Source organism: Patagioenas fasciata, chromosome 4 (genome assembly GCF_037038585.1).
Source record: "Patagioenas fasciata isolate bPatFas1 chromosome 4, bPatFas1.hap1, whole genome shotgun sequence".
Lineage (NCBI taxonomy): Eukaryota > Metazoa > Chordata > Aves > Columbiformes > Columbidae > Patagioenas > Patagioenas fasciata.
The window spans coordinates 78,401,213-78,428,331 of record NC_092523.1 but is presented as its reverse complement, the minus strand read 5'-3'; the positions used below and the strand labels follow the sequence as shown (position 1 = coordinate 78,428,331).

The window sequence follows — 27,119 nt, the reverse complement described above, 5'->3', positions numbered from 1 at the left end:
AATATGTCAAAACCAGTTAGGGTGGTTTGGGGGCTTTTTAGTAAAACTGTGGAATGTTTTTAAAAATAAATAAAGGAAACTTTGTGTAAACCAAAATTCTTCCTCAATACTTACGGACATTTTGGTTTGTATTTAAGTTTCAGCTTGACACTATAGTAGTTAGGTAGTATGTTATGAAACTCTCCAAATTTTAAATAGTGTCTTTTTGTATCTGGTGGTACAGTGATTTTTTTAGACTCTTCTTTTTATTTTTTTATTATATTTTAATATATACAATATTGAGCAAAGCCATTACACTGAACACATATGAGAATGAACTCATGCTTCCTGAACAGTCCTAATTCCACTGTTTACTAATTGGAGAGCTTGGTGTTTTTTTACATTAACGTTAACGTTTTTAACATTAACGTCCCTTTCATGTCTTTTTCAAGTTGCGTATTCTTTTTTAACTAAAACCTTGGAACTTGCTTGCCAGATTCCGTCAATTGCACCACTTGCAATAAGTTGTGAAGTAGTTGTTTTTCAGAAACCAGACTTTGAATTGGTGCTTACAAAGTTCATTATCAACACCTCCCATTGGTGTTTTCACGTCCAAAATCAGAGGCCATAGCTGAGTAAAATCAGAGCCTTGTTAATAATGGGAAACAAATAGCCTTTTGTTTATGTCTCTTATAAATTGTTGGTGGCAAATTAATTGAATATATTTTTGTTTCAAATTAATGAGTACTCTATATAGTACTCATTGTGCATATTTAATGAGAAGAAGGAGATTAGATGACTCTAGATAAAAGAATTGCAAGATTCTTGTGTAGTAAATTATCTACTTGACTTGAATTCCTGCCTGTTTTGGATACTCATCTCAGCCTTTTCCCACTGTATGCAATTTCAGTTTATGGAGATTTTTGGTGTTTTGTTTTTCTTTCTTACTAAGAACACAGTTTATCTAAACAGGTACATCATGACACGCAGTTTGTGGGCTCTCTTCCCATCTTTGTAAATGGGTTTCTGTTCCACAAACAAGCCACTGAAAAGCAAACAGGTGTTTTGCGTTTGTGCAAAACCATGTTTTTCCATTTAACAAACAGGGCTGTGCTGTTGCAATGATCCCCGATTTCAATCCCCTACTGAACTGAGCACTTGACTTTTACATTTTTGATGCTTCCTTTGAGTGAACTTGAAGACGGAACTCATCCTGTTTGAAGCATTTATCCTATTTGAATAACAACATTCCGTGGCCCAAATCATGCAGGCTGCAGATAGCTTTTCATTTTGAGATACACTTTACATAGAACTGAGTGTTAATTATAAAAAAAGAAAGTATTTTGAATAATTGGACTCCACAGTGTATGTGAGAAAAATGCTTTGTGTTACAGATTTCCCAATTTTACCCACAGGCTAAGTCTTGTAGATATAATTATGCTTTAGGAGACATTTTAAGTGCTAGTTGAACCTTTAACCTGCGTTTCCTCTGGAATAATTACAGGATGTGAAAATGGCCAAATGAAATGCTTACTCATAGAGATTAATAGAATTAGTTAAGCTACTGTTACCTTATGCTTGATTTATATTGTAAGTGTAAGTTGAAACAGGCTGGAATGGCATGTGGGTGTTTTCCTATCTTTTCATACTTGCTAGAGTTTTGCCTTATGTTTATTACTCGATGTGTTATGTGAACTGCTTAAAAAGGAATTTCAGAGAGACCACTGGCAGGTAATTGAATTTCAAAGGCTGGCTCTATTTAAAACAAAACAGTAGTCTTTGAACTTCTATCAGTTTTTCTGAAAATAACAGTAATAGCATTGATTCCTTCACCTTCCAAGAAAACAAGTTGAAAAAGAAATCTCTGTGGATTAGTAGTCCAGACACCAAATATATTTTGCAGACATTTGAAATCAAGCCTGAGTCAGCTACAATGGAAGTGGGGGAAATGAAGAAAAATCGCTTGTCCGTCTGCATTGCCGAAATTGTTTGAAAAGGTAAAAATCAAAAGTCTAGAAACATGAAGATTGTTTTAGCAGAAGTAGAGTCTTTAATCTTATTTAAAGATTCAAGATTGGCAGTAATTCTGATGTTTTTTAAGTAAAACATTTAATTAAAAGTGAGCTGCCTTTAAAAATTTTATTTGGTGTGTTTCTTTAGAAAGAGAGAAATGCATTGGCTTTGAGGCAACTTGAATTTTGACATTTGAAGAAAAAGTGTTCAGCAGTTCCCGTCGTAATTTTCACAGACTGAATCTTCAACAGAAAACTTAAATTTAGCATTAGAGGAAAGCTTGGAATCTCCTTATCTTGTAGGAGTGACTTGGCAGGTTCTTTCCAGGCTTCACTGGTGCTGACGTACTTGTTGTTGGGTCACTTTCCATGAGTCCTTTGCCGTCCTCCTCCTCCAACCATCCTGGGCTGGACCAGATGACCTCTGAAAGTCCCTTCCAACCCAAACTATTCTATGATTTAAAAATCTCAGCAGGTGCCAATTTCATATATCCATTATTGGTTTTTTGGTTGTTCAACAAATTGTGTTTTAAGGTGCAGATGAGGGTGCTTATGCTCGGTGAAGATCCTGGGAAGGTTTTGGGGCAGTGAACTAAAATGTATCAAAATCTGAACCACAATTAGAATAAACCTTTCTAATAGAAAATTCTTTATTCAACAACTTAGTTTTGAATCTAAGAGCATTTGGATAAATCTGTTTTACCACTCACATGAGGTATCTTTAGTAGAGCTATTTCACTGCTTCAAAATCCTGTTTTAATTTGGTTGAGACTTAATGTTTGTTTCAGTGGTTTAAACAGGCAGTGAAAATGACATTCATTTTTTAAGGTCAGTGAAGTATAAATGCAAAGGAGATTAAAAATCAATTATTAAATCAAGAGTTCCTTTATTCTCATTCTATTCATTTTTACCTCTCTTTGATGACTTCCTCTTAAAGTATTATACTAATGTAGGAAATTAAAGATTCTCCTTATATACATTTCTGTATCATCTGAGTTACAGGATTTCTCATCTCTTTCCTGATAAACATGCTCAGTAAGTCCACTTAGTATGTATGAGAGATGTGTCTCTGTACAGAGAGGATACAACTTATTTCTTTGTAATAATTATTCTATTATTAATTATGCCTAATTTATTTTAAGGAAGAAATCTATGCTTTGCCTCTTGTTTAGAATGGATGCACAATGCAGGAATTAGAGCATTCAACCAGAGATGCAAGCAGAAATCATGGAAAAGGATCACTAAACGTGGAACCTGAATGCAAACATTCTGTGATAAACATGGATTATTTTTGCCACAGGGTATATGTGTAGGTGTCGTTCTAAACCATGATGGCATGCAGAGCGTTTATGGGCACAGCTGTGTTTATTGAGGTGTGACACTTCAGCTGGGAAATTATCTACAAAAATATCTTTCCTTTTATCTTCATGGCATAAAGTCGTCTTCTGCTTCAGCAATTTTAAAGGAACTTTGAGAAACATAGAGGCCATGGTTGAAGGAAATAAACTTAGCAAGTGATTAACATCAACAAATATAATAAAATGTAAGATAAAGGAGAGACTGGATTATTGAATTATTGGCTGTTCTATGTGTTTATTAAAGGATATTAGAATACCCTGTTTAAATTAGTTGATTAAGACTTCAGATGCATTATATCGGCATAAGCTTTATTAAGAATATGCTATTCATATTGAAATGACGAGAAGGGACACCCAAATCCTTTAATGTACAGGTATCAAGTGCTGGTCAGAAACATTTATTGGAACATCAGTGTGTGAAAATGTTTTTAAACTGCTACCAGATTTTCTAAGATTATAGAATGATTAAGTATTAGCCAATTGTTTTGCTCTTGGGAACCATGAGTTTCTGGAAAATATACCTTCTGCTGTCTAAGAAATGAAGTCCTGTTCCGGGGAATTCGTCTGGAAAGAGCATTTCTTTGGGGGTGATGGGGACCATCTGTGGAATTCCAACCACGTGGAAAACCTGGAGCAGAGATGGGCAAAAAATGCAGCAGAAGGCAGGCGGTTCTGAGGAGGTCACTGCAGTCACCTCGTTTAGGGAAAAGGTCTGGAGGCGTGGGCTGACCCTCTGACCCTTAATTATTCAAGGGTAATGTTATACACTCTTCTTGCTTATGCAATATTTCCTTGGCATAAAGCCTTCAAATCATTCCCAAGCTTCATACCATTTCCATATATATTTATTTACACATATACAACAATTACACGCACAAAACCTAGGATTGTTACTTAGCCAAATGAAAGCAAGAGGAAACATGCTCTGTGATTCACTTCACAAATTACTTTCTACTGCAGTGAATAAGTAACTTGCTTTGTGCTGTAGCGAGGTGCAGTTTTGCCATTTGAACCATTTGGTTCACAAATGACTTTTTACTCCAGTGGTTTACTACTAGTGTGAGATTTCCTCAAGCAAGTTTGTCGAGTTACCGTTTTTCGCATGCGGATTGGTTTTCCTGAAAATAGGAGAGAATATATCTTCTTCCTTGGTTAAAATGGTAATAGTACCTCATGCATAAGGAAGGATTTAGAAATAACTCTGAGTTTTATGCTGAATGCTTTAGCTTTGTTGGTTTTTACTGCATCAGCCTGAAATGACCTGTAATTCTATCTCCTGCGGGTGTTTCTCGCTATTTACATTTTTAGCCTTACTTATTAAAAGGAGAATAAAAATTCAAGTTTCATAACGTTTTTTTGTAACCTCCCATCATAGCTATTTCTTTCATGGTGGATTTACCATATGTTTGGGTAAATATTAAAACATATTTCACTGGTGGTGTAATCCTATTGTTTTGATGGAAGAAGTTTCCAATCTGGAGGCACACCCAGAAACAATTCAGAAGTTTGCTTTATAGAATAAATATGTTTTTGTTTTAATAGGCATTCCATACTTGTGACCTACTGTACCAACAATGGTTGACCATTGCAGAGCAAGTTAAGATGGGTCTGAGATCATCTATGTATTTCAGGTGGATGTCACATTATGATGCAGGAGACAAGAAGGGGTTGGGCTTACAATTCCTCTTTGGACCACTGTCCTGAGGGTCCCACTTGCACACTACATGTCAGCCATGGGAGGTGGGGAAAATGCACTTCAAATATACATGGAATCATAGAACAGTTTGGGTCAGAAGGGACCTTCAAAGGTCATCCAGTCCAACCCCCCCTGCAAAAAGCAGCGGCATCTCCACCCACATCAGGTTACTCAGTCCATAATAACCCAAAATATGCCTGAATTTAAATCCTCAGCAGTCAATTAGCTCAATTTCTACAAAAGTTGGATGAGAAATGGCTAGGACAACCCTTAATTCAGAAAAACTCTCTGCTATAATTATTAAAAAAATAATATGGTTCACCTGTATCATTCTGTTGTGGGAAAAAAAATAAACCCACACATTGAAGCACACAGATCGATGCATTAAACACTTCTGCAATAAGTTAATAGTTAAAGGCTTCTCCCAGGATTTTCATCCAATTTTTGATTTTGCAATTCACAAGAAAGTGCAGCACTACCAAGAATGGCAAATCAGCTTTTAAGGAAAGGCTGAAAGACTGTTTTGGTTATCAAAAGATCAGACTCTTCAATATGTTAGAAGAAATTACTAAAGAGACTCCACGGGAGTCACAGTAAGCTGTAATGGATTTAAATTGCTGCACTGGAAATACACATATGTGCTTTTGTCACCAGCATCCTGTATTTTTCTATTCTGCCTTCCCAAACGTACCTGGGTGTAGGTATTGGTGTCATCTTCACGGAGCACTCAGTGCTCTCATTTACAGTCCATAGCCCAGGGCTCCTTTCGACATCTCTAATAAAGTCTCCATCAGTTCCATGTGGCAAATGTAGCAGCACAGACACAGCGTTTCTATCATGAACGTCAGCCAGTTTGTGTGCGAAGAACTAAATAGTTCTTTGGGGCTCAGTTTGCGCTGAGGCTGGCCATGAATTTCCAGTTGCAAAGTGCAGGTGGAAGCCATGGTTACTTTGTTAATCTTAGTCCTTTGAATTGTGCTTACTGTCCCTTCCCTTGAATTTACCCACCTCAAAGTAATGCTGGTAGTTAGTTTAAAAAGGTATGAATAGATGACTCATAACGTCAACACACATGATTTTTCTAGCGCTTTTTCTCCTCTACTTCGGAGTTAAAACAACACTAGAATGTTTCAAGTATTAATTCCACTACACAGTATTCTAATATTGACAACTGATTAGTCTCAATAGAGCCACGTAGACTTAAGGGATATTTATACTGCCTCATGTTGTTTGTACTCGAACTTTGTAGAAAACCTTCTAAAGCTGACTTTGTTTAAAGCGATTACATTTGTTTAGTTTCTTGGTTTCTTTTCCACGAAGTAAGTGGGAACAAGTACAATTTTACTGCATTTCTGCTGATAGGGAGGCAGTAAAATCCTTTGAAGCTAAGTGGATTATTAATTATATATTGAAGCTATTTATCACTCTTTCAAATATCAAAGATTTATGCAATGGAAAAAATCTATAATTTGTTTTAAAAGCAAAATAAAGAAAACTAATAACAAAAACTGAGCAAACCAAACAAAACCAAAACCAAAAATCCAAACAAACAAACAACCTCCTCCCCAAACCGCCAAAAAGTCAACAATTGAATCCCTTCCAATGCCAAGCAATGGCAGCCCTTCTCATCTCACTTGTTTATGATTATGTTGCATCTCGTTAATCCTGGGATAAATCATCTGACCTAGTCTGATGAATTCTGAGTTAAACTTTACTCCTCAGACATCTGATTTGTGACACTTGTGTGCCACGGGAACAGTCGCAGCAGGTACTTGAAGCCAAATTCCCTGTGCTCTTTGTAACCCTAGGAATGGAACTCCGCTGTTTTCCTTTGCTCTTTCGCTTTTCAGACTGGAAGGGCGGAGTTTAGTCTTTTCATACTGAGAAAATATTTGAATGTTTTCTTCCAAAAGTCAGTCTGATTTTTTTTTTGGTGGATTTCAGTTGAAAACAAATGGATCAGGTTTCATACTGGCTACTTAAATAGGTGCGTGTCATTCTAATACTGAGCAAAGGGGGCTCAGTGTGTGAATGCCTGTATGGCGGGAAGCCATAGGCAGGGAAAGCATATGATGGGTGGATTTGGGAAAGCATAAGCAAGACAAGGACTTCTTTGCATACACCTGTTGGTTTTTTTAATGAGAATCTCTCAACACTAATTTGCAGTGCCGTAAGTATAGAAAAACATTCACCTCAGCTGAACGTTTGTGCCAATTCAACTGTTTTGCTGAATCTTCTTTTTATTTATTTTCATTTATTTAAAGCCTTCTGCTTGTCTCACTGATACAGCAGTTTAAAATCACAAACTTGATATTGCCCCAATCTTAGCAAAACTGGTATATCTGATCCTGTCTTATTATGAAACCACGTAGGCTAACAGGAGGTGAAGAATTTACTCTGTTTCAGGTTAATATATTTTATTTTCTATTAGAATGACATGCTTACTTTTGTTTGTGTTGCAGCTATGTTTTCCTCTGATAAAATTTGTAGGTACAGACAACTGCAAATGCCTGAAATGGATTTAATTCTATCATAACGTTGTATAATTTGAGAACTGAAGCCACTGTTGAAAACTGATGTCCAGAAAAATTACCTGGGTTTCTACACTCAAACTACATATATAAATATGTCATGTTTACATACATTACAAAAAAATTTCATAGACTTTTCTGTTGAGGGCTCCGTCTTTTTGCCTCGCAGAGGCTGCATCAAGTGAAATGTCATATTTCTCGTATTCCTTAAGCTGTAATACTTCTCTATAATCTGTCTCCCTTAGAAACTTTCTTATGGCATCTATTAATTTTCTACATAGATTTTAAAAACTCTTGATTCTGAGTAATTTTTTTTAATTAGCCCCAAACTGTGTGTGTAATTATTCCAATCTGTGCTTCTCTCTCTTCTTTTGCCTGCAAATTGCAGGAGGGGGAAAGGGCCTTGGGTCCTCGCTCTGAAAGAGCTCTGAGAAATTGATGAGAATATTATTTAGCTTGGTTTAAGCAGTCAAAACAAATATCAGTTGAGGTAAAAAGCTTCCTGATCTTATGAAACAGGACTGGTTACTTTAGTGTTTCCCAGCTTTTTATTGCCATAATACCCGTTTACTCATGAATTGGGTCAGCCAGTGTTAAGTTTGTTTCTGTTCTTGCAGGGTTTATGAGGAATAATAAATTAGCTGATGATTACGGGTGTTTTGGACGCAATTTAGAGAGAATGTTACCAGAATTCTCTTCACATTTTAATGGTCATTGACCTCTTTGCCTCCTGTATTGGTTATATATCAGTTCTGAGATCAGACCCATGGATGTCATATCACAGCTTTATTGGTCCACAACATCAATTGTATTGCTTATTTTTTTTATGTATTGTTTTTATTACTCATTCTAGGCTTTTCTGTCTTCCTGATAATAAAATGAAGAAATATCTTTTCATTTTAACCCAGCACATACAGGTAACATATGGTCAATACCTAACTGAGACACTTGTTCTTTAGGCATCTCCTCTAAATTACACATAATAATAATAAAACCTAGATTAAGGGCAAGAGTGAAATCAGTAATTCTTCTGACTTTTAATCTAAGTTGAAATATATATTATGAGTGCACCAGGGCTTCCACGTTGCCAGTGTCACCGGTATTTTGGGCACCAGAAGCTGTTAGTTAGAAGCAAAACTGAATGATTACAACCCGCTTCAGTGGTTTGTTCTATACATGAATATTCACAGAACTAGTATGGGCAAAATGCTCAGAGATTTTCTTTTATCCTGGAAAAAACAAAACCAGTAACATACACTGTGAATTAACTACATCATTACAAGCAACTTGCGTATTAGAAGAAATTATATATATATATATAGGTGTGGCATCTGATTAGTGGCATTACCTAGGTATTTTCTTTAATAGCAAACAGCATTAATTTTTCCTTTCAAACAACAGAATATAACAAGTGTGGAATAATAAAACTGCTGTAGGAACAAGGACAGCTACTTGAATTGGGCCATAATCAGCAAGTCAGTTGTATTTCTGCCCTTGCAAAGTTTCTAGCTGTTCCAGTATTGTGAATGAAATGATAAATATTTGGCCACTCTTTGAGGCAGGAGTGAAATGGAGCCATTCTGCAACTTTTGAATTGGTGTTGATATATGTAAAACTGCTTCAGATAAGATAAGCAGTGACATTGTAAAGATTTTAGGGAAGCTGTCCAAATGAATAATTTCTGCTTCACATTCTAGTGTGATAATGGAGTAGTTAATGAAAGAGTAAAGAAACAAAAGCTCTGGTCATCCTGTTTCCTCACCTCTGAGCTCTTGTACCTTTTGTTCAAGTAGCTTTTCCTCACAATACAAGGATGTAATGTGTTCATTCTCTAGCAGCCTTCATCACCATCATCCTTCTGTAGCTATTGCTCCATCTTCTTTTTCTCTTTTGCTTCTGGCCTTTGTGAATGGTTTTCCAGCTTTGTCTTCAGTTCTTTGGGTTTGACTGAAACTGCTCTTGCTGAGGACTTCAGTAAAGCTTTTATGGCTGCGTCTCAGAATAAATGAATCTCGATCTCTCTGCTGCTTATGAGACTGTTGATGTCACCCTAAGACTTAGGGCATCTTTTGCCATGCAAATCCCATCCTACTCCCATGGAAGCATTTGGGGTTGTGTTGCAACAGGGAGGAGTGATGATCCTTAGTCTATAAGATATGTAAATTATTAGAGCATCTGAAATTACTTTTAGTAATGTGCACCGTATTATTATATTTTATTCTTCTTCTTTATTGTATTCTGTTAAGATGTAAAGGAAACCTGTGGGGTCAAAGGTTGCACAAAGGGTTATAGTGCTACCAGTTTCTCTTGGAAGCTGTCCTAATAAAGAAACATGTAATTAATTTTCCTTGTAAAATAGTATTAATGATATTTCATTACCAGTGTGCTGCAGATCATAGGAGCACTTACCATGTTACTTGTTGAAATAAAGTAGTAAATGTATAACTAGCTATATGCCATCAGTGAGCTTTTTTCCAGATATCTTTATATTTTTAGCTGAGTATCGTACCAGAATTTGAAGGTCTATATTATTTTGTAATGAATTAAACCTTCTTTTAGAATATCACCAATCATTTAAAAAAATGTTCTTTGCCCACAGGGTGGAGTTCATTTCTTTTGTTCTTGGGAGCTGAATAGGAGAACGGGACATTTCAGCTTTCCTTGATAAAGGTAAGACAGCACCTGTTGATAAAGATAAGACACTGTTCATTATTACGAGCTCATAGAAAGTTTGTCAATGGAGGGTTTGTTTATTTTGGGTTATATTTTTCAAGTTCTGTGCTTTGTAGTAAGTTCAATATGTGATAACATAACTTGTATTGGGAAAGGAATGTGTAATTCTATCAGTAAAAGCTCAGGAGATAAGCAAGTCCCCGTAGATCAGTGTGACAAAGTGGATAGTGATTTGTTCTGCTGCTGGAACTTGTGACATTTTCTGTACGCCATTGAACTGGCCTGCCCAAGTTCATTGTGCTTGCACACATTCATTGACGAGAGCTCTTAAAAATAGTAGACTTCTGTCCATGCCGCCTCTTAAACAAAATGTGTAGCTTGCCTGATGCTGTCTTTACCACTCTGTGTTGTCACAAGAGTGCGCAGAGCTTTGATGTGGGGAGACAAGGACATTGAGACCTATTTTAATTGAGATATACCTTCCAAAGTAGGCAGCAAATGCCTATCCCTTTTCTGCTTGTAAGAGAGAGAGATTGGGACAAAACTCCAGAACTCTTCTCAGGTGTGTTTTCCTCAATGACTCTTGCTTTGTGTCATGCTAAAATGTCTGCTATTTTATAAATTTTCTAGAGTATTAGATTTAATCTGCAAGAAACATTTAAAGGTATAGCACACAACTTAGCGTTGACCTCTTTGTTGCAGTTTTTGATGCAGAAGTCAACATAGCGCTGTGTTTTCATATTTCCATGGGCAAATTTTAACAGGTGTTTGTAGGCAGGTTTGATGTGACAACTGCAAAGAATGGGGTTGGTCTGGTTTAATAGTTGCCACATGCATAGCAGATTGACCATCTGTCAAGGTAGGGTGCACAACCCTGTTTCAACTTCAATTCAAAGGGGCTGAAATTCATACATGGTCATTTACCATTGCTCATCTGACAGGGGCTGTGGTCTCTGATTGAGGGTGGTAATGTGTTTTAATGAGCATGAGCTGATCACTAGGAATTGTGTGACCATATCTGCAGATCCATTTTGGACTTGTTCAGCATGCTTTTAACTGGATGGTGGTTTGAAGGCTCCAGTTGTATATTAATATTTAGATGATTAAGAACAGCAAGACGTAAGTCTACTTCTCGAAAGTTAAATAGTTTGTAGTACAGAAAAAGGACTCAAAACTCAAACAAACTGGAAGAGAACTCGGGAGATTCACCAAAAGTCAGCTTTGTGTGATTGTGCTGAGGAAGCTGATTTTGAGGTTTTCTTTGCAAGCATTATGCAACATTTCAAGCAGTAGTTTAAAGGAGCATAATCATGCAATGATGTGTGGATGCTGTTTTTATCAATTTACTGATGCCTGCTACTTCAGGGAATGAGAAAGAGTTATAATCACCTTCATACCTTTATGATTTGTCTGGGTAGGTAGACATTAAGAGTTATATTGACTTCTTGCTTAGCAAAACATACAATTAAAATACTTTAGGTATCAAGATATTATTTCAAATTATTTGACTGGTTTCTGAATTTAGACTTCAGCTTTGATCCCTTAAGCATTCATAAATACAAGAAAAAAAAATATCTCGAGTTCAGTAAGATACTTCTAACATACCCTGGTGCTTCTGTTCTTCCCCACCTTGTGACTTGTGAAGCCATTGCCCATAATTTTGAATGTTCACATTCTGTGCTTTATTTCTTTTTCTTTAATTGATTTTCTCAGCATGTGTATTCTCAAAGGTTAAATTGCTGTTGGATAAATTCTCAATCAGCCACGAAAGGAGAAAGACATTTTCCTGCTCAAGTGGTACATCTCTTGGAGAACTTGTGGACTTGTAGTGAAGGAATGTGTGCCAGTGTTAGATTGCTAAAGGTGCAGGGGGAAAAATTGCTACGCTAACATACATGAAAATGTATTAATAATAATTTACAGATAAATTAATATGGCCTGAGCTTAATCTCATTCTGGCAAAACCTATGTTGAAGGAAATGAGAATTTACTGGGTTAGGATCTAATTGAGTCTGATTTTTTTTTTTCCCTTTATTTTTTTTCCCCTTCCTCTCTGCACTGAAGAACTAATTCAAAGTAATAGCCTTAAATATTTAATAGTACTGTACATACTGTGTTAATTTCTTGGTTAGAGGCAAATAATTTTCTTTCTACCCTTGTAAGACTCAGTTGCCTGTATAAAGCACGTTCCTCTGGTGAAACAGCCTGCTTTTGCATTTTTGGAATGTTGAGAAGTTATTCCTCCTTAGAGATCGCTCTGTGCTTCTTGCGCATCCATTAAGCCTCGCTCGGTGATATATGTAATGGGCTAGATCTGACTCGCTGTACTTTATTTAGAAAGAAACAGTATGTCTGAAGTCTCTGGGTGTGCAGTTCCCTATGGGTGCACAGAGCAGCAGCACTTCCCTTGCTCTTAGTTAATTTGTGGGAGTGGAAGAGCTCGGGGTTCATACTCAAGTTTATCAGTACCCAGTAGGGTTTAAGAATTGTACTTCATGACAGAAATTCCCCGAAGTAATCAGTGGCAGTTTCTGGCTGTGTTGAATCGGTGCTTATGTGTAGCTGTGCGAGGAACTTGAGCTATACAGGCAGGGTCAGCTGATGGTATCACTGGAAGAAAACTATAGTTTGTGGCCTCGGATGCTTCCTTATATCATAACTACTTCTTCAGCTTAAACACGTTTGCGATGGCTGCAGGATTCGTTGATGTCTTCCCTCCCAGCTATGACAAATGGTGTAATTTTTTTTCACTACAACATAGTTCACGTCCAAAACCAACAGTCCTCCCCATGTGCATCTTAATTCTTTCTTCCCTGACCCTGTTCCAAAATCAAGAAGCCCTTGGGGCAGCAGGACTCTTCATACTTGTCTGGTTTACAACAGGGCAGATGCGTGTTCTGCTCAGTCTTCTCCCTGAACAGAGACCATGTCAGGGAGCAAATGCTGCCCCAATAATAATATTTGGCTCAAAGCAGCTTGATCTGCTTTGTGATATTTTTGGAAACAAAATGCAGTTATATCAGCAATGAAGTAGGAAAATAGGGTAGCTCTTTTCCTTAAGTGTGAACAGCCCTTGAATACTGCTGAAATGTTTGTTTTGCTGGGGGAGGTTAACTTTCCAGGAACTGGACTTTTTCTTCACCTGTTTATTTTGGCTATTTCCACTAATTGATTGTAATCTAATTATCAAAATATAAAAACAGGCCTCTTAAACAGATAGTAAACTGCAATTGGAAAGATCTATTATGATCCATAGAAGGAGAAGAACTGTGTGGCATTTGTATTTCTAGTACTGTATGCAGCTGGCAGTGGGGTTGCTGGATGGGTGATGTGTACGATGTTTTGGGACTGGGAACTATTCTTCAGTAAACATTCTCATGACTTTCAGTTTATCAGTGCATGACTGAGTTGCATGTTATAATGTAGAAAAAATATCAGTAGAGTAAGGCTGATTTGTTTAGAAAATTTTGCAAGGGAATATCTTGTTACCTTCCCCATTTCATATTCTAACAACATAGTCCATTTCAGATTACTGGTAAGCAATTTTCAGTTTGGAAAGGTGACTACCATAAAATATAAATGCTGGAGAATGTATCTGTTTAAAATACACCTCTTTCTCCTGTTACAGTTGATTTTCTTTTGTGTCTGAAGGTGACTGGCACGGAAGAGAGAGGCTGGGGGAGGAGTGGATGTTGCTGAATGGAGTGGAACAGGTTACTCATTCTTTAGAATAGCCAGAAGGTAAACTCAAGTGCGCTTGAAAAACCATGCTGGTGAAATACCACATGTACAGTTCAGCCCTTTAAATACAATGTTTACTATTGAATTTTATAATGGGTTAGGGAATGAATCAAGTCCTGAGAATGTGCTGGAAAAATACGCTGTGAAGGGTGTTAAAAAGTGGCAGTGTAGGTTACGGTGCTTTGAACCCTGCACGGTCGCTTAAATGTGTGTGTGTGTCTCTATATCATTTATATATGTATAAACATATGTCTATATGTATATATTCTATATACACATGTACATAGATAAGTATTTTGTATATAGGATACATGTATATTCGTATATCCACAAACATATATATGCATACACGTGTATATGTGTATGCACAACAAAGACAAGTACAGAGATTCTCAAACTAGAGATGCAGGAGGTGTCCTGGGAGGCAGGAGATGACTCAGGAAGACTAAATCCAGGGGTTTGCCTTCCTATGCATCCACAAATACCTTCCCATCACCAGTGCTCTTATGAAGAGAGTAATATTTAACTAGATCCCCTGCTGATAGGTGAGATGCAGGATTTGGGAAGCCAGGCTGGAATGGACCATCCCAACTCTGAGAGAATTTGGTCCTCAAAGTGCTTCTTTTTTTAAGTAGCAGGGGGAAAGGGAGGTTGGTGGTATTGATTTATTACTAGACCTGGTAGGACTAAAGTTTGGGACAGGTGGGGAATGAGATTCTCTTAAGATATATATATATATTTACATTGCAGGAGAAGTAGTACCAAAAAAAACCCCAAGTGAAACCAAACCCCTCAAAATACTATTTAAAAAAACAAAGAAGAAGGAGAAATTACACTGCTTGAGAAACGTAGAACAAGTCTGAAATCATTGACTATGCGTGGAGAAGTTGCTGACTGAAGTGTTAGCTTTGATGTGATTGAAAGGAAAACAACTTGTTCAGGTATCTGTGAAAAGGTGAAAATAAGGTAAAACAAGTTGTGGTGGCAAAGGCGGGGTAATGTAACCTTTGTAGCCTTGAAGGATCAAAAGCAGGATGTAAACACAGAGACTAGACTCTCCTTATCTCGGTACAGAAAGTACGATTTGCGTCTCCCCTGGCCTTGGATAAAAAGACAAGCTGTAGGATGCTTAACAGAAGTTGTTGTAGCTACTGGTAGTGGAAGCAAATGTCATTGTGTGAAATGGATAATTTTCATTACAAATGCACATTTTGTGGATTCATAGAGTTGTACGTCCAGTGCTGAAAAGGTGTTGGGTGGCAAGTCCAGAGCAAAAGAGATGGATACTGAGGAAGATTTTGATATGCCAGAGTTGGCTATTACTGACTGAGACTATTTCAACTGAATCCTGGCATATCAGTGTTAAAATACTGACTACATCAACCAGTGTTGTCTGTTAGAATAGCAGAAAACACTTTGTAAATAAGCTGATCGCTGCAGTTCCCTGGAAATAATTATCTGTAGTCATGACTACCTAATGCACGAAAATGTAATGTGCTGTGCCAGGGTGGTACAACAGAAGCATTGTGATAACGTGATAATTTATCTTCCTGGAAATCCATAATTTAGATCACTGAAGTCAGTGGGACTGAAGGACACAATAAAATCAGTCGTGTTTCTCGGAGGGCGCTAGCTGGACCTTAAATATGTTCCTAGGAAACAAAGTTGGAACCATAGCACGTCCCTCCATCACATTTGGGACACTGCAACCAAAAGTCCTGTTATGTGTTACAGCTGAACAACATATTGCAAACTGCTGAAACTATGTGTGGAGATACCACATTTTGATAATCACAGCTCTGTGTCTGGAATTGAATTATTTGTATAATATATCGCACAACCTATTGGCATATTGAATGAATAAAAAGCCTCTGCAGACCTACAAATGGAAATACTTATTTGGAGAATTAGGAGAGAAAATCAAAGGACTAAGCCTTCTGTAGAGATCAGACTGCTGCACTGAGAAAATCAAAGTCCATGTGCATGATCTAAACCATGTTTGACATGCTAGGCTTTGGTTTCACCAGGAGACTCACTATGCTGTTTGGTTATGTTTTTAAAACCCGCAAGTGTAAATTAGAACGAGCTAATTTTGTAATTATTCCCAACAGACATGCAAGTAATGTAGTCTGAAACATGTTTATTTTATAAAGACACAATCATTCAAAAAAGAAGTGCTGAGAAACCACAAGCGGTTTGAGCAACAGAGGCTCAGAGCTTTTGCAAACACGCATGTGTTTAAAATGTGGTAGCGTTTGTTTAAAAGCCATTCAGTGGTCTGTTTCTTTCTTTGCAGCTTTATGACTGTCCTTAAGAGTAATATCAAGGATCTGGAGGGTGGGAGGGCTGTTTTGGTGGTGGTGGTAATTAATGCAGTTTAAATTCCAGGAAGAAACTGGGTTGTCCAGACTTGAGGGATGGAGATCAAAATCACACTTAAGCTGCTGCTGGAGGGGAGACCAAGATCCTGAGACTGAATAGAGAAAAGATTGCTTGTTTGTTTGTTTATCCTGAGACTTGATTAATTAACCATTCTGAAGAGAGAGGGACATCACTTTAAAATGCGGTGGTTTTGTCTTGCTCAACAGCTTGAGGAAGAGACTGCTGAGAGGATACAAATATGTTGTTTGGAAAGGGTACCATATATAAATGTGCTTAAATCAAGATTGTAATATTAGCCTGTATATAAATCAATAAAAAGATGGTTAGAAATGCTGAGGTTCTCAGCAGTTAATAAACAAGTTCACATATGTCACGAGTCTCACCAGTTCTCTGATAGTTATTTTGACACGACCTGAGATGAGATAAATATTTGACAATGACAAAAGTTAGGTACCTGACAGCTTTTGGGTTTTATACAAAGCACAATATGATGCTATGATTTTTAGAAGAATACTGTGAGTAATAACAATGCAATTTACAGCTGGCAAATAGCTCTCAAATGCATTGTGCTTTCTGCGAACAGTAAGATTTATTGGCTAGTTGGTCTTTGCTTCTTTTAATAGGAAAGATTAAACAGGTTGTTCTGTTTATAATTCTGTATTTATATTTATCATATACAGCACAGATATAAATCTTTTGTAAACTATTTGTAAGATCTTTAAATACTGCTAGGTAGTAACCAGGCTTTTAAAATTTTCCATGTAAGTTTTTAGGATGAAATAACTAATTGCTAATCACACAGTGTATTATGTTTTAGCTTCAAGTGTCTTGCTTTGGGAATAAGTTATTTAGCTCCATCTGAAGCCTGATGCTGCTGGAGTTAATATACACATCTCTGTTTCTGGATTTTCAAAAGGTCTACAAAAATCAAGCACCAATTTTTCAATAAAGGTAATAGGATCCAGGACTATAACTTCATATAAGCTTTTAACATTTCAAGCCTTGTTCAGAGTAGGATAGTATGGTTGGGAAGTCAAGATGATATGAATTACAGAAAATTGAGTAAATGGTTCTTTTAGATACTGGACCTTTCTGACAATTTCCATAAAATTTCTAGTATAAAGTAGACATGAATACGTTGTGAATGAATCAATTGCTTTCTAAGTTAGAATATAAATTTTAGTATTTCAGTCTGGAGAACTCACACTGATTTAAGGAGTTTTTAGGCTTTATGGATTATCTTAAAATGTATTTAGAACTTTAAACTGAATTCTAGGTAACTTTTTAAAATGTTATGGTCATTGGTTTTCTAAAATATACCAGATTCACATCTTCAGTGAAAAATTAGATTTGTAACTTGAATGAATAAATAGAACTCTTATCAGAACAGATTTTAGTGGCTTAAGGAAAGGAACTATTATGAGCATTCAAGTCAGATTTCTTCATGAACTTACTTTGTACTGATCTTCTGCAGTGTTTTAATACTGGTTGTGAAGTTTCCAGCACAGTCTACAGCTGTAGTTCCAAGCCTTTCTCTTTGGTCAAATGTCCAAGTCATTGCTCTCACTGCTCTGCTCTAATGGGCATGCTTTCATATTTACATTTCCCATCAGAATATGTGTGTTTGGAATTATTGAGTGCAGGTTTCAAGATTGCCTCTGAAGTCGGAGAACTTTGTGCAGCAAGGGGAACGTGTGGTGTGTCCTCATCCCATCAATGGCAGTGGGTGGTTGAGCACCGTTCACAGCGTTCTCCTTCAATATGTTATTTTATGGTTTTTTTACTGCTAGTTTACATTCAAGAAATGTATTTTTGCAGTTTCAGCTCTTCAAAAGTTCTGCTTTTTAGGTTTTGCAGCACTATGTATTACAGGTATCTGTTTTGTGAATTCTTTAGTGTAGATGCGCTGTTCCACCACTTTCATCTAACAAAACATTTTCTTGATAATAAGACGTCAAAACCCTCAAATATCTTCACCTTCACATTGGTATATTATTTTAAATAGTTAACAAATTGAGTACTTATATATTTGTTTCCTGTAAGTTTTAATATTAAAATATTTTATTTCCAAATTTAATTTTCTGTACACCTTTTCTAAGACACCTTGCAGTTTTTCAGGTTAGATGTTGGGCTTCCCTCTTGGGAATATCACCATAGATAAATGGGACTGAATGTTCAGTATGGCCTTTGTTATGAAAAACAGATGTAATAGGTGATTCCTACTTTTTCTACTTTAATGGTCTTCCAGCTGCATTTACCTAATTATGTTTGTTATAAATATCATGCACAAGAAGGAAAAACTGACTGCAATGAACATTGCAAAGCTGCAACAACAGAAAGTGTCACTTCATCAAAGCTGCGAGAAACTGGTTTTAGTCTTGAGCTTTTTGCAGTGATGCAAATTTTCTCCAAATAAATTATACATATTTAAAACACTAACAAACACATGACACCTATAAATACTGTTATTCCACATATATCTTTACTGTTTACAGACAGACACGCAAATATTGTCAATGAGGCTTTATGAATAAAGGCCACCTAGAGAATGTTTTTTTATGAAGGCCATAATGTTTATTGACTGGGACAGAATAAATTTGTTGATGGCCGAAAGCAAAATAAATCAGTAAATAAGATCACCAGGTAGTCCTATGAGACTTTCTAGTTCTCGGAATAGAAATATATGTATCTAAATGTATATTTTTATGTGTATACACACACAGTGTGGGAATTTTTGACAGAATTAAAAAAACCCTTTAAACAATAAGAGGTGGCAAATATGGAGATTTGGGAGGTTGTTTCCATAACACCATGAATTGTGAAGTTACATTTGGATTTTAAATGATTATACGCTGTAGATAACTTTTTAAAAACACTCTGAAATGCATCAGGTTTATTTTAAAGGCTTTTTTTCCCCCTAACTGCATTTAACAGTACTTATAGGTGTCACATCAATATGAAGTTCAGCAGTGCAAAAGAAACTGTTCCAGTAAAGTCTCTCAATCTGAATGTATACTCAAAGAACTTTCTCTTCAGTTTCCCTCCATTAACCTACGTGTAGTTAAAAGCTACAATTAAAATGTAATCTGAGATAGGCGAGCAATGAATTTGTTTGAAACTTTCAGATCTGAGTCCAAAAGATTCAAAAGGAAAAAAAAAAAACCCAAAGCACCACACACCTACAGGACTTCAAACATGATCCACGTTCCTGTTTGGCTGCCAAAATTACCCTTGAAGACCTTATTTAAAATGATAGAGATTTACAGCACTTACGTACGTAGTCGACAAAGGGAAATGAAAATGTAATTGCAGGCACTCATCAAAAGCTCCAGCTTTTAGTTACCTTCAGTGAAAATGCACAGTTTATTATCAAGTGACATGGCAAAGCTGGCAGGAATTTGTCAAGTCTAAGCTGGAGCTGAATGAACTACAGGTAAGAGATTAAAGGCTCCACTGAAGTGAAGTGGAAGTTTCCCATCAGATCTAAGGCCTTAAAATTTGCCAAAAAATTTTGATTGCGTGTGATAAGATTTTTTTTTTTTAATTCAGTAATCATTTGAAACATTATTTGATTCATTTACATATGTTGAAATAAGGCTAAATTAACATTGCAGCCGCAATTCCCGTTTTTAATGTATTGTAGAAATGGTTGTATTGATCCCAGATACTGGTGAGCGAATCCTGGGTGTTGTGAAGAGTCAAACGGTGCCATGTTCATCAATATTTGTCAGTGTATCTGCAGCCAAGTGAATGTGAACCAGGTCAGATGTGAGGACTTGCTCGCGTTTTCATCAGCTTGGCAGGAGCACATAATGAGGTATTTATAGCTGCCCTGTACCAGCTGCAGGAAGAAGGATGATACCTGATCTGGCATGAAATCGATCAAGATAAAATTACTTTCAAAAAAGTTTTTAAGACTTTTTTTTTTTTGTATTGGGAGAATGGCTTGGTACCAGTTCAGCTGAGTTTTTGCTGCTTTTATAGGCACCGAGCACCGAGAAACTGCAGTTACCACCTGTGAAGCACAGCTTACAATTATGATTACTACACACTAAATATTACTATATTATTAATTTAATTATTTTTTTAAAAAATGGGAATTTATTGATGGTATGATTGATAAGCATAACTGGTGTTGTGCTGAGCTGCAACCTGTACTCTGGAACATGTGGCTGAGCACAGTGGATGACAGAAATGTTGCAAAATCTGTTATAGGATGGGGAGTACCAGCCTTATTGGAGTAAATGTATGTGGAATTGCACCCTCAGGGAGACAATGTTGCAGGAATATTTCACATGAGGAAATGGAATCAACAAAGGGTTTAAAGTTGTGTCCTTTCTTTCAATTTCATTGTGGCTATTTGTTAATAAAGTATGGTCAACTTGCAGGCTTTTAGTAGACACAAGGTTGATAACAGTTTGTTGAAGTGGGATGCAGGATAATGAAAATGAACAGTTCAGCTCTAAGAAAAGAAGTGGGAAATGTGTTGGAAAAGGTAGTTTAGGGAGGAAAAAAGAGAAAATTCTGAGAGGAGAAAATAATTGTCATATTTCAGTCACAAGTGTACATGCACACATGCTCTTCTTCTAGGTATAATCACATTGCAGTGCAGGATAAAGTGAACAGAAACGCCTATGCAGATTCAGTAAGTGATCCCTGCAACACGAGATGTGGGAGGTGAAAAACTCTGGTGAATGCCATTTGCTTTTATCTGGGTTAGAGAATAAACAGCACTTTCATTTGTTAATTTTATAACACTCTAACCACGATGTTTATGTCAACAAATACACTGAAAATGAGCTCTCAAGAACTGATGTATACATGCAGCTGCATGTGTCAAGAATTCGAGAGTATTGTCTTGTTTTGACTCTGAACTTGAAGCTTTGGTTCAAGTCACAGTCATCATTTGTATTTACAAATTTGGCAGACGAAAATAATCACTGGTGGCAATTTTCATCCAAGAAAAGAAACACAGGATGAGCATGTGGATTTAGAACAGTTTATAGAGCATATTTGTTTACATTAGACCATTTAATTCGGTAATTAAATTCAATAAATTCAGTAATTAAATAATAATTCAGTAATTACCCATGAAGGGTTTTGCACAACTGCTTTTTACAGTTTCACTGACTGTTGTCCATGACCAGGATCTGGATTACTGGAGAGATTTTTACAGCCTGTATTGACAGTAGGGCCACAAGTAGGCAACGTAAGTGTCCAGGCAGGAGAATTTGATGGATAAGTAAACCCTATATAAACTAACGAGCATATCCCTTGGCTGTATCAAAGAAGATGACGGCTGTAAGGTCATGTTAAAGTCCTGACTCATTTAGAAAAGCTTATGTCTTCCAGCTGGGAAACATCACACAGACAGTTCAGAATACACTAAAGTTTTGGTTTAACAGGAACACAGAAAGTCAACTTAGGTAATTTTATCTGCTGTGTTCCCTTGGGCCAACCCTTTGGAAAGGAGAGTAAGATTTGTCATTAGTCATTGTTGCCTCTTGTGAGCTATTAATTTATTACGCTCTTTTATGTCTGTATGTCTTTTTGTAAATAGTGCTTAGATTAAAGTTAAGTGTACGTATTTGTAAAAACAGATGGATTGGACTTGCAGGGAAAGTCAAGCTTTGTGCCTCTGAGTAGGGCTGGTGCCATTCATGCTCATGTAAAACATTGTCGAGGGTTAAGATTGCGGGGTGACAATCAAACCCTGGCAGATGTATTGTTAACCTCCTCTCCCCCCCACTTCCCCCTTTTGCCCCTCCCTCTCCCCCCTTCCCGCTCAGGACAGGCGATCGGGAGGGAAAGAAGGACAGAGAGAAGAGAGTTGGAAAAGTTAAAGATGTTTTACTAATGCTACTAATAAGAATAGAGAAAATAATACAAAATATACAAAACTAATCTTGTAAGTCTCAGCAACTGCAGAGCCAGCACCCAAAGTCCTGGATTAGACTCTGCAGCCAACCGGAGCTGGATTCAGTCTGTCACTGGCCTCAGTTCGCAGGGACGACCAGCAAGGTCCTCTCCTAATGTCAGCCATGAGGAAAAAAGGGGCGAGATCCTCGTGATCTCCCACTTTTATATGAAGTATTCACGTGAATGGAATGTTATACACCGTTGGTCAGTCTCTCAGTCATCAGTTTTCTCGTTGCCCCTCTCGCGAGATGTCCATCCGTGCTTATCAATAAGTTTGCATTCCATTGCTAGGTTTACCAAAACATGTGTTGGGTTCTCCAGGAAAATGCAACTAATATGAAGACTTTAGCTGACAGGCAGATTCACTAAAAGAGAAACTTGTTTTTAACAAAACCAGGACAAACATCTACACTTCTCTGCTGTCTGCAGAAGGTTTGGTGAATTTAAAAGCAAGACTAACGGTTGGTGAGAAGAGCAAGTTGCAGAAACTCTGATTCCAGTTTTTCTCACTTTAATTAACAAAGGAATAGCCTGTGTGTGGTGGATATCTCTAGCAACTTGGTAGAACTTAGCAAATAGACTTTCAACTTTTCCAGCTTTTGATCCCATTACAACAGTGCTTTGTGTTGAGGAAAATAGGAACCTTGGAGACATGATGTGGTGCTATGTAACTGAGTTCTCCAAAAGTCAGGAATGAAGCAGCGTCCTTGTTGTAGGAAACCGAGCTGGTGTGCAAGAACACGCACTAGTTGAGCAGAGGGTGAACTTGACTTTTTAAAGGAGATTATGCACAAGCTACATAGCTCTATATGTCTCAGGCAAGTTTGACTTGTCTTTAGATGAATCAAATACGTTCTGTGGCTGCTATGGTTTGTTGAGGAGTATTGTCTGACCTCACTGTGCCATAGGCAGTTTTTCTACTGTTTTTAAAGTACTTGGATTCAGTAAATAATGGAGTAAGAAGAAAACACAAACAAAACAAAACCAAACAAAAACGAAGAGATCTCACCGTGGATTCTGATATTCAGTGGCTCCAGGCAAGCGAGGTGATGACATGAAATTAGGATGCGTATTTAGGTTAGTGTTTTTGCGAGGTGAAAGGTAGGTTAACAAGGAAAAGATAGTAATGAGATAAACTCCTGCTTTCATTTCTCTTTAAGTTTCTCATTAGGCTTTGCCTTTTGGGTGTAGTCAACTATGGCATGATTTTATTCTTCATCACGTTGAAAGGGGAGAGTTGTAATTTGGATGCAGGCTTTGCCATGAACAGCCTCTGGCAGAAGGAAGGTTCTTTAGGAAGGATGGATTCTGAAAGGAGAGAATCCAGGAGAAATGACACCTGCAGAAAACCTGGCCTGTTAACACAACGTGACCTCTCTCTTCATTCTTGACTGTATTCTTGAGCTACAGCTCTTCTTTCGAGCTTAGCTTATGCCCTCTACATGTCATTTTGTCCATCTTTTGCCTGACAAAGAGGAGCAATGGAGGTGTTGAAGCTTAGCAGTGTCCCATTTATTTCTGTGGCAGTTCCTTAGGCAGAAGGGCAAAAGTTGCCAAGAAAGAAGAGGAAGCTTTGGGAACATTTTGTCTGGAGCTGAAATGATGACTGAAGCACAAGCAAAGGTGCTTTTGCACTGCTGCAAGTTGCTGTGCAGGTAACCTGAATCAAACCATGTGCTACTGTAAAAGCTGGGGTTCCCTCCTGTGAAATATAATACAGAGTTACCAGAAGTTTTTCAGCCTTTCTTAGGTAAAGAAGCAGCTCACTTGAGGTCTAGTTGCAATGTTGCTACCTAAGAATGATGAGAGCTTTTTACCTGATGCTCTGCTCTCTTCTGAATGGGTTTTGGGATGAGCTATCATGACCCCCAGTGCAGTGTGAAGAGAAATCCAGTATGCATACCATACCATGGAGATAACTGTTTTCCCCACTCATATTCTCTGTGGCTTTTGTGCCTGCATGGTGTCTCTCCCAGCTTTCTCTTCATCAGTTTAGCTGTCTGAATGCTGGAAATATGCAATAATTTCTTCTTCTGTTTGCATTGTCTGTGAATAGAAGGCTCAATGGCCAGTGGTTGCTTCTGCTGCTGTTGGTTTTGCTGGTCTTCTCAGGTGCTTTCCCAGCCAAGAAAATACTGAGAAGGAGAGACAGCCTTCCTGCAAGGAACAGATGGTTACTGTTCTAAATAAACGGATTCCTACCTAACGTGCAGTGCTGGGAGAGAAGGGAGGGTTTTCTTGGGGGGGATGTCTGAAGGGGAAAGAGGTGGAAAGAGGGAGGTGAGGGATGAAAAAGAGAAAAATGGATTGGAGCTTTTTCATATCCTACTTAATCACAGTCATATGTCAGGCTGTTTGAGAGGAGGAGGGAGGGGATGGCTTGTTGAAATCTGTAACGTGCTGGAATTCTGCGAGTGAGTTGTGTGGTGTGGTGAGCCCTGTGGCTTGCTGCTGCCCCCATGAATAGAGCCTTTCCAGAGCTGCCAAGCCCCAAGCAAATGTGGTCAGAGATTTATTACGAAATGTACCAAACCTTGGCATGGGGCTAATTGCATATAACAAGGAGCGTGCTGGAAACTCAGACCTGAGAAGTGACAAATGCCGAAAGTATTCTATATCTGATGCTGGTGAAAGAGGTTTTGTGTAAGGGAATGTCTGTATGTCTGTGCTTTTTGCTAATGAGCTCCCAAACCTAGCTGCATGTTTTCTTGTTATTATCTTGCTTAAGGTAGATGTAGATTTCTTGTTTTGGTTGTTTCACAGCCACCAAAGAAAGAGTAATCACTATATGGCTGTAATAGCTGAATTTCTCAAAGCAAGTGTGTTGGTGCTGTCTTCAAAATATCTGATGCCCACATCCAAAGAGATGGTAGAATAAAGTTATGAGGTGGGATATTAACAAAATCCTGAACTTGAGAGCTGGAAACTTGACTAAAAAGGTTCCAGAGGCAGCAAAAATGAACTATTGGTCTTGGCGAGAATATTCTGTTCAATATCCTGAGTGGCTGAGCAACAAATTTGTATAGCAAGGCTGGTGTTTCTTCAAGTTTTAAAGTTTACTGGACACATCCCTGAATGCCTCATGTTCACTGTTGTATTACACAACATGGATTTCCACCACCGTAATATTTAATCTCGTGGAAAGCTTCTTGCTTCCCTTTAGTGCTTTTTCCTGTTCTTTACAAGGTTCATAGCTGTATTTTTAAATATTGTATTGGTCTTCAATGCCAGATGTAGTTAAGCTTTGTCTGTGGCCATGCCAAGACAGAGAATGCTGCCTCTGCCTTTGAAATCCATTGAACTGTCCCAATAAGTATTGTTAATTAATATTGCTAATATTCTTTCTTGTCAAATTGTCAGTGTCTTTTTTTTGGAGGAGACCAGTTTCAGAGTTGATATTTCAGCCAGAAAACAAACAGAAATACATAGTAAGAGATTTCTGTTGTTTTTCTTCATAGACCGCATGCTCCTTGACATTTCTAAAACTCCTCCTCATCTAAATCAGAGAGTCTGGAAAACACACTGGCTCACTTAATCCTCTTCCTCGTGGTGCAAGATTTGTTGTACAGTGGAGGATTAGGGAGAGATAGACATTCAGAATAAAAGCCTTCTGCACAGCATTGCTTTCATCTCCGTTCGGTGGTGCCGAGCGACTTGCATCAGTTTTGAGACACGAATAACTCATGGGTTGTTGGCTTGTGGAGCTGCTCTGAACCTTGGAAGTCTGTGGCAGGTGAGTCCTGTCAGGTTTATCTTGGCTCCTTTCTACCCACAATAGTCTTTATTGTATTACGTTCCTGCCACTGACGTGGGAGAGGAAGCAGTGAGAACCCAGCAAAATCAGAGTTCCTTAGTCTCTACAATCCTCCGAAGGTGTCAAAGCCCTTTATTTCATAAAACGCAGTGAAAGAGCTTTCCACTCAGAGCCAAATTCTTCAATGTCAGCATTGACAGAGGTTGCAATGTCCTGGTTGGTGTGGGGAAAGCACGTGCTAGTTGAAAGCTGGCCTGAACCACACAACAACCATTGCCTTTGCTCTTGACAGCGCTTCAGTCTCTGTATTTTCTCAGTTACTGCCTCCTCTGCTGCACCCCTGAAAATCAGTGATCACTCCTTACTATCAGAATCTCCTTGACCAGCTCAACTGTGCAATAAAAATGAAACAAGTCGTTTTTTAATAGTGTGGATTCTGAATTGCTGCAGACTTTAGATCATATTACACATGTATTTAAAGAGTTATCCCCCTAGTGAGGACTTAGCTGTGATATTTAAAAGTGACCATGTTAATAGAGAATCAAGCCATCTAAAATAAATCTCTCCCATTGTGAATGTGATACCTTCGTAATTGCGGAACAACAAAAATGTACATGCAGAGTGATAGGAAAAGAAAAAAATTAAAAGCAAAGGTGTATTTGCGTTACAAGGTAACCGTTGACAACACTTTTGCCTTTTCATGTAGTTTTATTTAGCTTTTGTTTTGTATTTTTGTAAACAGAGCCACTGTCCACAAACTCACAATTTGAAAGACCAGAAATTTTCTAACCTGGATGATCCAGCTGGTATTTTCAGTCATGAAGAAACTGACAATTATCTGCCTCCATTTTCAAGAGTCACATGTTGGAGAGGATGTTTAGTGAACTAGAAACACCTGAGGTTAATTGGGCTTTGATAACACTTGCACACCTGGTAGTGCAGCAGCAGCATCTTTGCTGGTTCAACAGTCGAAGATTCATAATCCTTGCGACAAATTGTGTCAATATAGCATCTTATTATTCTGAATCATAGAATGTTAAACACAGGAAAGAGTAGTTTTGGTGTTTCTCTCAG

General features: G+C 37.7%; 1 protein-coding gene across 4 annotated transcripts in view; it reads left to right on the top strand.

The window, feature by feature from the left end:
• The window catches only part of BMPR1B (bone morphogenetic protein receptor type 1B), a 203,302-nt gene that overhangs the window by 30,680 nt on the left and 145,503 nt on the right, over positions 1 to 27,119 (top strand). For all 4 annotated transcript variants that reach the window (XM_065837456.2, XM_071808249.1, XM_071808250.1 and 1 more), the window contains exon 2: positions 10,176 to 10,246. The gene's annotated coding sequence lies outside the window, so the exon portion shown is untranslated. The remainder of the gene's footprint in view (positions 1 to 10,175; positions 10,247 to 27,119) is intronic.